At 37.1% G+C, this 9037-nt stretch overlaps 1 protein-coding gene across 1 annotated transcript in view; it reads left to right on the top strand.

Moving 5' to 3' along the window:
• Nucleotides 1–3612: 3612 nt before the first annotated feature.
• slc4a5b (solute carrier family 4 member 5b) overlaps nucleotides 3613–9037 on the top strand; it is a 27953-nt gene continuing 22528 nt past the window's right edge. The window contains exon 1 of the mRNA XM_034312571.2: nucleotides 3613–3752. The gene's annotated coding sequence lies outside the window, so the exon portion shown is untranslated. The remainder of the gene's footprint in view (nucleotides 3753–9037) is intronic.

The raw sequence follows: 9037 nt of genomic DNA, 5'->3' as shown, positions 1-9037 counted from the left end.
AAAAATATACAAAACCCAACAATATAAATATACAAAACTCACCAAGTGACATCATCAAACAATTCTGAGCTGTGGTCTTTTTAGCTGAATGTTGCAAAACTATTGTTTATACTCTCTAGCATAATTATCCTTAGTTTAAAACTGCTTATGCAAGTTAGGAATGGTTCATCAAAACTATGCTGTATGGAGAAAAGGTTTGACACTTTACAATTAAAAATGAAGACACAAATGCCTAAATCATGGAATACATTCTTTGATCACAAAGATAAGTTTGTTTACATTTTATACTGTAATATGTGTCCTTATTCATTTGTGTGATGTAAAATTTTATTAAAAAAATTAAGTTCCACCGACAGTTTCCTTATCCAGCAATTTGGGATAGTGCTCATATTTTGTTGGAGTGCATGCAAATTTGTGTGTATTATGTTAAAAGCCCAAAAAAACCTGAATTGGGGTTAAACAGTCAAAGTAAATATCAGTGGCATTAATAATTATAGTATGTAGGCTATAGTTAGTAAAGTATAAGTATCATTGACAAAATGCTGCAGCATTGTGCTGCTTATGGGTGTAGACACAGCGGATTCTACACACCCAGCAACAAGGCATTACATTTCACAAGTAAGTGTTTTATTCTAGGAATTTACATGTTTTTTTTTTTTTTTTAATCATGATCATCAAAAACTAAGAGTGGAACTCAAGTGGCCTGCACTGAACCCTGACCTCAACCCCACTGAACACCTCTGTCATGAACTGGAATGCCGACTGCACCCCAGTCCTCCTCGGCTGACATTAATGCCTGACCTCATTAATGCTCTTGTGGCTGAATAGGCAAATCCCAAAGTCATGTTCCAGAATCTAGTGGAAAGCCTTCCAGAAGAGTGGAGGTTATTATAACAGCAAAGGGGGACTAAACCTGTTCAAAAAGCACATATGGGTGTGATGGTCAGGTGTCCACAAACTTTTAGCCATATAGTGTATCTTTGATCGAGGATGTTAAGGCCTCAGCATACATCATTCAAGGATGTTTGGCTGGCTTCCACAAACAGTATGATGTCACACATGTGTCAGGTCCTTTAAGGCCTTAGCATACTTGTGGAGTTGAAGTCTGTAAGGGTTGTGTGAAAAAGAAACCACCTTCACAAGCTTACAAACTCACATGCTTTCTGCGGTATTGTTTTGCATATGATCACAGGCTTTGGGATATAATGTGTTTGTCTGTGGAGATCATCCAGCTACCATGTGTGCAACATTGCTTATGATGTTTCTCCACAATTACATCATATTGTTCTAGGTCTTTACACATAATACATGTTTTCTAAAGGTAAAGAATAATGGTGACTGATAATGAGAGTGGTGTGTTGTAGTTAGGTGAGAAAATGAAAAGGCAGTCAAAACAAGAGCAAGAGGTAGTAGTCTGATAAGTAAAAATAGGCAGCAGTGGCTTGTGATGTTGGTAAGGCAGGACGACAGTAACAAAGCCTCAAAAAAAGTGAGAGGCTATCAGATTTGACGTATAGTACAGGCTACTATCTAGTGAATGTCACAAGCCGGGCTCGAGCTCGGGTCTCTGGTGTGGTGGTTGAGGGATCAATTTTTAATTCATCAATGAATGACACTTCATACTTTTGGACTGTTTGTTGTTACATTTAATGTTGTGAAACGTCCTTGAGACTATAAACCGTCCTTCCCTCCCTTTCTCTGTCTCTCTCTTATTAAGTAAAACTAGTGAAAACAGCTTGTCCTCTGTCATGAAGACTTCCATGGTGGAAACCTTTCTGACCATTACCCTGACACTGGAGACTCCTTCCATTAATGTTAAATATCTTCTTATAGAAAGCTTCACTGGACAGCTGAGTCACTGTCTGTCTTCAAACAAAGACTGAAGACCACGTCTTCAGCTTTAACTTTACCTCTTTTGTCCTCCCTAATAAATATTGTTAATTGATGCTCACTATATACTTGCCTAATGTGACCTAATTCAAATATCTGAGTAAATATTTGAGTTCACATTAACTCAAAACCTTCTCCATTTACCTTGAGAGAAAGTGAGGGCAAAAATGACTAATGTGAGTTGGGGGCAGGGTAGGGCTTCTAGAGAATGTCAGTTAAAATAGTAATAGGTAAGATCTGTCAAATATTTTGCAAAATTAGGTCTCTAAAGGTAAGTGAGTGGATGAGATTCAAGATTCGAGTGATGTTTTTTTTTTTCACTACTTGAGCCCACTCCCCACTGCCAGGCATGTACACAAAGCTCTGCCCTCAGAATCTATGGTGGGTCAATCAGTTAGCATGCTAACTAGAGATAGCACTAGCAAGGACCGTCATGACGTTCTTTTAAAGTTCACTCTGACATTCAATTGTTTGAAAGCCGAGTTATAACTCATTTTCATGAGTTCTGTCACTGTCCTTTTTTCTTTGAATTGAAAAAAATCTACTTGCTTTGCTATGTAAAGCTAGTCAAACAATTCAATGCTTCGCTAATTCTGCATCAAGCTTATTCCTCTTTACCAGTAATAAATGAATGCATCTTCGAAAAGCACTGCCAGTGTTTATTCTGGTTTTACTGCATGCTTTGTAACATTTTTTTTTTTTTTTTTTTTTTTTTTTTTGCTCACAGAAAAATTAGCTGACTGCACTGGGCACTTGCTGATTTGAGATTGAGATGGGGTGAAATGAAGGGGCATTGGGGAGTATCTATAAAATGACTGACAAGAGCCCCGTACAATCCTTCTTCACCAGAAGGTGAGCTTCCAAATGTGTTTTCTCGGCCACATAATATACTTGTGCTGGGGCCATGGCTTAACACATTATTATTTTTTTAATTATTATTATTTCTACATATTTCTACAGGTACATATGTCGATTGGCTCATCTGCTGTGTTTATTATAAAAAAAAATAAAATAAAATAAAAAAAAGAATACTTCTGGAATATTTTTGAGTAATAATTAATTCCCAGAATACTCCAATGTTAAAATGCAGAGTTCCTATACAAAATGCATAAAGGCTGACAGGTCTGATACAGACTTTTAGATATTTATTAATATATATATATATATTGGTATTTTCCATCTCACCCCTCTCCACCCCGCTGCAATTCTTGCCCCACAGTTTGAATACCTCTACCGTAAAGGTTAAAATCTAGAATCATCTGAACACCAGAGACATTCCATTTTCTACAGTTGAAATGGTTTCTGTATCCTAATCCAGCCCTAAAACAACACACCTGCACGAAGTGATCAGATGAACTGCCACAAGCTATTATATACAATAGTTTCAACAGACTACACATTATACACACTTATCACCTCACTGAAATTTGCACTGGTAATCAGAAGTATTTTTATATATTATATTATTACTATTTGAATAATATATTGATATTTTCATTATCATTCATTTTCTTGATATTTTCAGTAAACTATCCTAACAAATGCAATGGTACAAAAGCAAGTACAAAAGCATCACTGCAACAAGGCAGCGCAGTGTGCATGTCATCTGCTGGGCCTCATATAGACTATCTGCCCCAATCATCTTTTGTTCACTCTTATCCAGACCTCAGGCATTTGACCATCCACACAGTGCTAGGGCTGAAAGTAAGAGAGTGACGAGTATCTGTGTTTAGCCAGGCTTTACAGTAGTGCATAGTTCATTCTCCTGTTTTCCTCTTATAGATATAAATGCTTGTTGCACTGCTTTTCTGTCACACGTCAACTCTCCTCCACCCGTGAGTTAATGCTTCTTGGTTTTTAAGGTAAGGCTTTCTCTTATAAAATGTAAATAGAATATCCTGGTTATTGAATTCTCCTGGACATCGAAATAGATTTTATTGTTGAAATTTGGTTGGTCACACTGAGTGATTGACACTAGCTTACCCATACTCAGCCCAATCACTGCAATTTTAGTAGTGCTACAAAATCTTTTGTTATATTGTTACCTAAAGAATGATTATTCATGAAGTGGTCAAAATAAAACAGAATCTCCAAATCTTGTATTTGTAGAAAAACAAGAGATGAGTTTACCCCTACAGTGTTCATGTAGGTCCAGCTGGACATGAGTGAACACTGTAAGAGTTAAATGAAATAGAAGAAGAAGCCTTTATTTGTCACATGTACATTACAGTACAGTGAAATTCTTTTCTTCACATATCCCAGCTTGTTAGGGATGTTCTATACTAAGAATACTGAAGGATGTTCTTCCAAATTCTGAGTGAGCATAATATAAATAGTTTATCTGTTACTGTTACTACACCTTTTTGACAATATCAACTATTGACCAAAATAGCACTTATTCATCTTTGAATATCCAGAAAGGCTGTTACTGCTTAAATCTCTCAGGGGTAAGTGATCAGCGATTCAGAGGCTTCAGTTGCACCATGTGCATTTCAGCAAGAATTAATGGTGTGATTAATGTACTGTCCTTAATGTAGATTAATTCATGCTTAGTTTAAAATCGAAAAATGGGGTCCTGCAGTACATTCTTTATATCAATTAAATTTGTCAGATAGAGAGAGATATTAAGATGAAGTGTGAAACTGTGTGCATTTCATAGTGGTTTGCAGGTTAATCAATAATACTGTCAGTGTTGATTATTGGCTTCCCCAAGAGCTGCTGTTCATTCAGCATGAAGGACAGTGATTTGATGTTATTGAGTATACACGTGGAATATTGTCTCACAGGAAAGCCTGCAAGCGAGTGCTCTTTTCTATAGAAAAATGTCTACATTGTTTATTTTATTTTTTCTGGGTTTATTATTTTAAGGTGACCATATCATTCTTTAGTTAATTTACATTTCACTGTCTGAATGAACTGTACTGATGATGTGTCATGTAGGCGGAGACATCCTGTGACACAAGAAATAAGTACGTGCTGACACTGTGTGTGTGTGTGTGCGTGTGTTGAGGGGGTGGCTATATAACAGTGGGAGCCCTGTTTTAATTACATCTTAATTGGCTTTTCCTCACATTGATCTGGTGAGGCTGCATGACCACATGCTACTCTGTGTGGTCAAAAGGCAGTTACTGTATTTCTGAGCCTGTCTGAGACTTTACATCATAGAAGCAGATTTGCCATGAGATTTCCCATTTAAATTCCTTTTTGCCTACACAACCTCCAGTTAACCACACATATCACTTAAGGCCCTCGGGTCAGTAATGTGGCTCTGCCTCATTTCATTCACTACAAAGACATCAGATGACATTGGCCCATTGAGATTACAATAAATTTTCTTTCTGACCTCCCTTTGTCAATTGGTCTAACTAACTGTTATCAGTTTGTAAATGTTGTAGAATCTTGTGGAAGTGTGAGGAAAAAAAATATATAAACCTTTAAATCTATGTTTCATTGCCTAAAACTGTTTAATTAAATTCAATTTTATATGTATAGCACTTTTAGCAATAGACATTGTCACAAAGCGGCATAAAAGGCATAATTGTTTTTCTAAATTTTAAAGATTCATAATGACCAATCCAGAGATGACAGTGGCAAGGAGAATCTCCCTGAGATGACATGAGATAGAAACCTTGAGAGGAACCAGATAATAAAGGAACCCATCCTCTTCTGGGTGACGCTGGATAATGAGTTTAAACATGTGCACTGTAATAAAAGGATCAAGAAATCGAGACAGAAATAGAGAATAGGTGGTGTGGTACATTGTAAAAAAAAAAATTCTGTAAATTTACAGTATTTATTTTACAGCAAAATACTTTGCAAAGATTTTACAGGCTTGTACTGTAAATGATTGGGCAATTAGAACAGTGCACTGGTTTACCAGAAAACACAATGCATATTGAGATATGTAACATTTTAGGCAGGAGTGAGAATGGTAAAGATTCTCTTTGTGTCAACATCTGAAAATTAGTGGATAGTTTTTTGCGCATTTTTTTAAGCGAATAGTCTAGGTGAATACAAAACCTTCTTTAATGTAAGTTTACATGCTAGTAAAAACTTTGGTTTAGTAAAATGGTGGCTCAGTGCTTAAGCCCTTAGTCTACAGCTCAGAAGGTCATGAGTTCAAATCCAACCAATACCAAGTAGCCAGTGTAGTGTTCTTGTGCAAGAGCCTTAACTCTCAACTGCTCTTGAACCTCAGTTGCATTAGATAAAGGCAAATGTAGTGGATTTAATATTTACAGTATGTTCCTGGAATGTACAATACCTATAAATGGGGCGAATTCATGTACGTATTTTGAGACATCAGGTAAATTGGGACAGTTTAACTTGGCAGCATTTATTTTCTGGGCTGATAAGTGAAAGTTTTGTCAAAGCCCTTGCTGTGGAAATGCCTGTTAATGGGATTTGGTTTATTTGACTCATTCCCCCAGAAATCTGGATGTGCTGGAAAATGACACATGCTTTGGCTAGTTGTTTTCGTAAGTTTATAAAATGGTCCTGAATAACTTATTCCACATAATTATGATGCATATACAGATATACTAATGTAACTACATAAGCATAATGTTCATTCAAATGATATACAGATGTTGATAAATCATTTTCAAGATGTCCTGAATTACCAAACATTGATTGGTAATTTAGGTTAATTAGGACAGTCTTAAAACATATTATTATTATTATCATTATCATTATTATTATTATTATAAGTGGAGAGAGGAAGAGTGAAGGGACGTAATGGATGCATGAATGGATGCATGAAACACCCCGCAGCCATGGTTCAATGACGTGTTGATGGATTTTATGTACATTAAACTGTTTTTATGAAGCACCTCAATAAGCAGGTGAATAAGTAAACGGGAAATATAAAACATTACTTACGCCTACAGCTTAGTACTGTGTTCGTATAATTTTACAGACGTTCAGAGATTGATGTAGACTTTTTAATGTTATGCTGCTACTGCAGGAATATCTTAGTTATGCATTGGAAAATAATGAAGATTTTCTGAACCCTGTTATTGTTGCATTAAGAAATGAATTATAGAATGTTACTTAGGTTACTTAATATATAATATTAGTCAATTTTGCTCTGTCTACTGTGTTGACGTCAGGTGGCAGAGATGGCAACAGTTGCAGAAAATGCTATTATTACAAAGACAGATCCAAAGCATTAGACATCAGGTGATGCACAAACAGGGTATCAGAGTTCAAGGCAAGAATCATAAAACGAGTGAAAAAACGACTCAAAACCAGAAACCGTAATCAGAATCAAAGGCTTGGTACATCAGTTGTAAATACAGAGCTGCGCAGATACTTTGCAGTATGGGAGTATTAGGAGTGTGCTTAAATAGGTGCAGTGGTGATTGAGCCCCGGTGTGTGTAATCAGTAATTAGGTGACTGTGAACGTGACACTGAACGTGGTGTGTGATTGTTGTAGTCCAGGGAGTCCAGGTTTGTAGTTCGTGGTGCAGCCTGGGATATGGAGTTTGATGCCAATTATCAGCCTAGTGCACACTATCCGATTTTATCCCCAATTTCCCATTCGACTGAGGAATACACCATGAATGGGACACCATCACAGGGCACCATGCGCACATACATTCGCACACACAGGGAGGGTGTAGATAGAAGTATTCTAAACAGATTCAAATAAAAATACAAACAGGAAGCAGACTATTAAAAAAAGCTCCCCAGAAAGGTTCACAGAGCATCTGGTTGAGACCTCAATACATTAAAATGAGTGTGATGCATTTACAGCATCCTAAGTGCGTGCCTGGTCAGTGTCATGGTGCTTTAAATGAGGCTAAAAGCTTGTTTATATTTTAGCAAATAGAACCACTGAAAATATCACAACCAGTTACAAACAAATGTAATAATTGTGTGGGCAAGATAAAAAAAAAAATCCCATGCACATCTCAACCAATTATGAACTCAAATGATGTAGCTGAGGTTGAGGAACTGTCATTTCTACCTATGTGTTTTTTTTTGTACCAGCGAGGGCGTGGTGGTAGGGTTCATATTTTAGGCCATGGCCACTTTTGTCCGGTGGCAGAGATGGCAGCAGTTGCAGGTTAGAATGCATTATTTAAAAACTGGCAAACAAATCCTAAACATTAAGCAAGATCTTAGTCACAAAAGAGGTAAGGGTCAGGCGCTGTACAATCAGACTAAATCAGGCAAGGCATGAAAAAAAAAAAACATTTTTAAAAAGAAAAAAAAAAAACCCAGATCAAAAACCAGAATAACAACACATGGGCTATAAGGCTTGGTCATGTCAGGCAAGAATACACTGAGTGGATGCTTCACAGAGAACTGTTCATCTGTGCCAGTGTTTATGCAGTGTTCATGATTAAGTCCAGGTGTGTATGATCAGTAAGATGGCAACTGAGCGTGTGACAGAGTTTGTGTGTGTTGGCTGTAGTCTGTAGCAGCCATTTCTGTAAGTTGTGGCTCACAGCAGCCACCTTCTTAGGCACGATGCATTTTGGGGATTGTAGTGTGATGCCAATGGCATTAACATCACAACTTTGTGTTTAAATCCAAATACAGATATTTGGAGTATGAAACAGATACAGATAATGTTATTGTTTCTGTGGTTAAATTTCAAATGACATTTTAGTGGCCATACAATGCAGTATGTAGGTTCTACAACATCATTAAAGCACACACACTACCTACTTTAATAGGAACACCTGTACACCTGCTCATTGTCCAGTCGGCCCATTATGTACAGATACAGGTCAATTAAATTTGTCAGATAGAGAGGTCAAGGTTAATGTTCACATCAAACATGATGTGATCTCTGTGACTTTAACCGTGGCATAGTTGGTTGTGTCAGATCGCAAACAAATGCAAAACATGAAGCAAGGCCATAAACAATAAACACAAGCAGAGGTCAGGCAAGGGGACAAATAAAGCTCATACCCAGAATAACTCTCATAGAAAACAAGGCTTGGTATGGCAGGAGACGAGGCTACACGGAGCAATACTTCACATTGACTGCATGGTAGAGTGTGCTATTGTAGTGTGTGTGTAATTGAGTCAAGGTGTCTGTGATTAGTAATCTGGTGAACTTGAACAAGCATGTTGGGAGTTAGAGTCCTTGACGGCCATGTTTGAAGGCCACAATGTCTTTTGGGGATTGTA

This window comes from Pangasianodon hypophthalmus, chromosome 17, assembly GCF_027358585.1.
Source record: "Pangasianodon hypophthalmus isolate fPanHyp1 chromosome 17, fPanHyp1.pri, whole genome shotgun sequence".
Classification (NCBI taxonomy): Eukaryota; Metazoa; Chordata; class Actinopteri; order Siluriformes; family Pangasiidae; genus Pangasianodon; species Pangasianodon hypophthalmus.
Note: the sequence above shows the minus strand (reverse complement) of the source record. Positions and strands in the feature narration are given on the sequence as shown.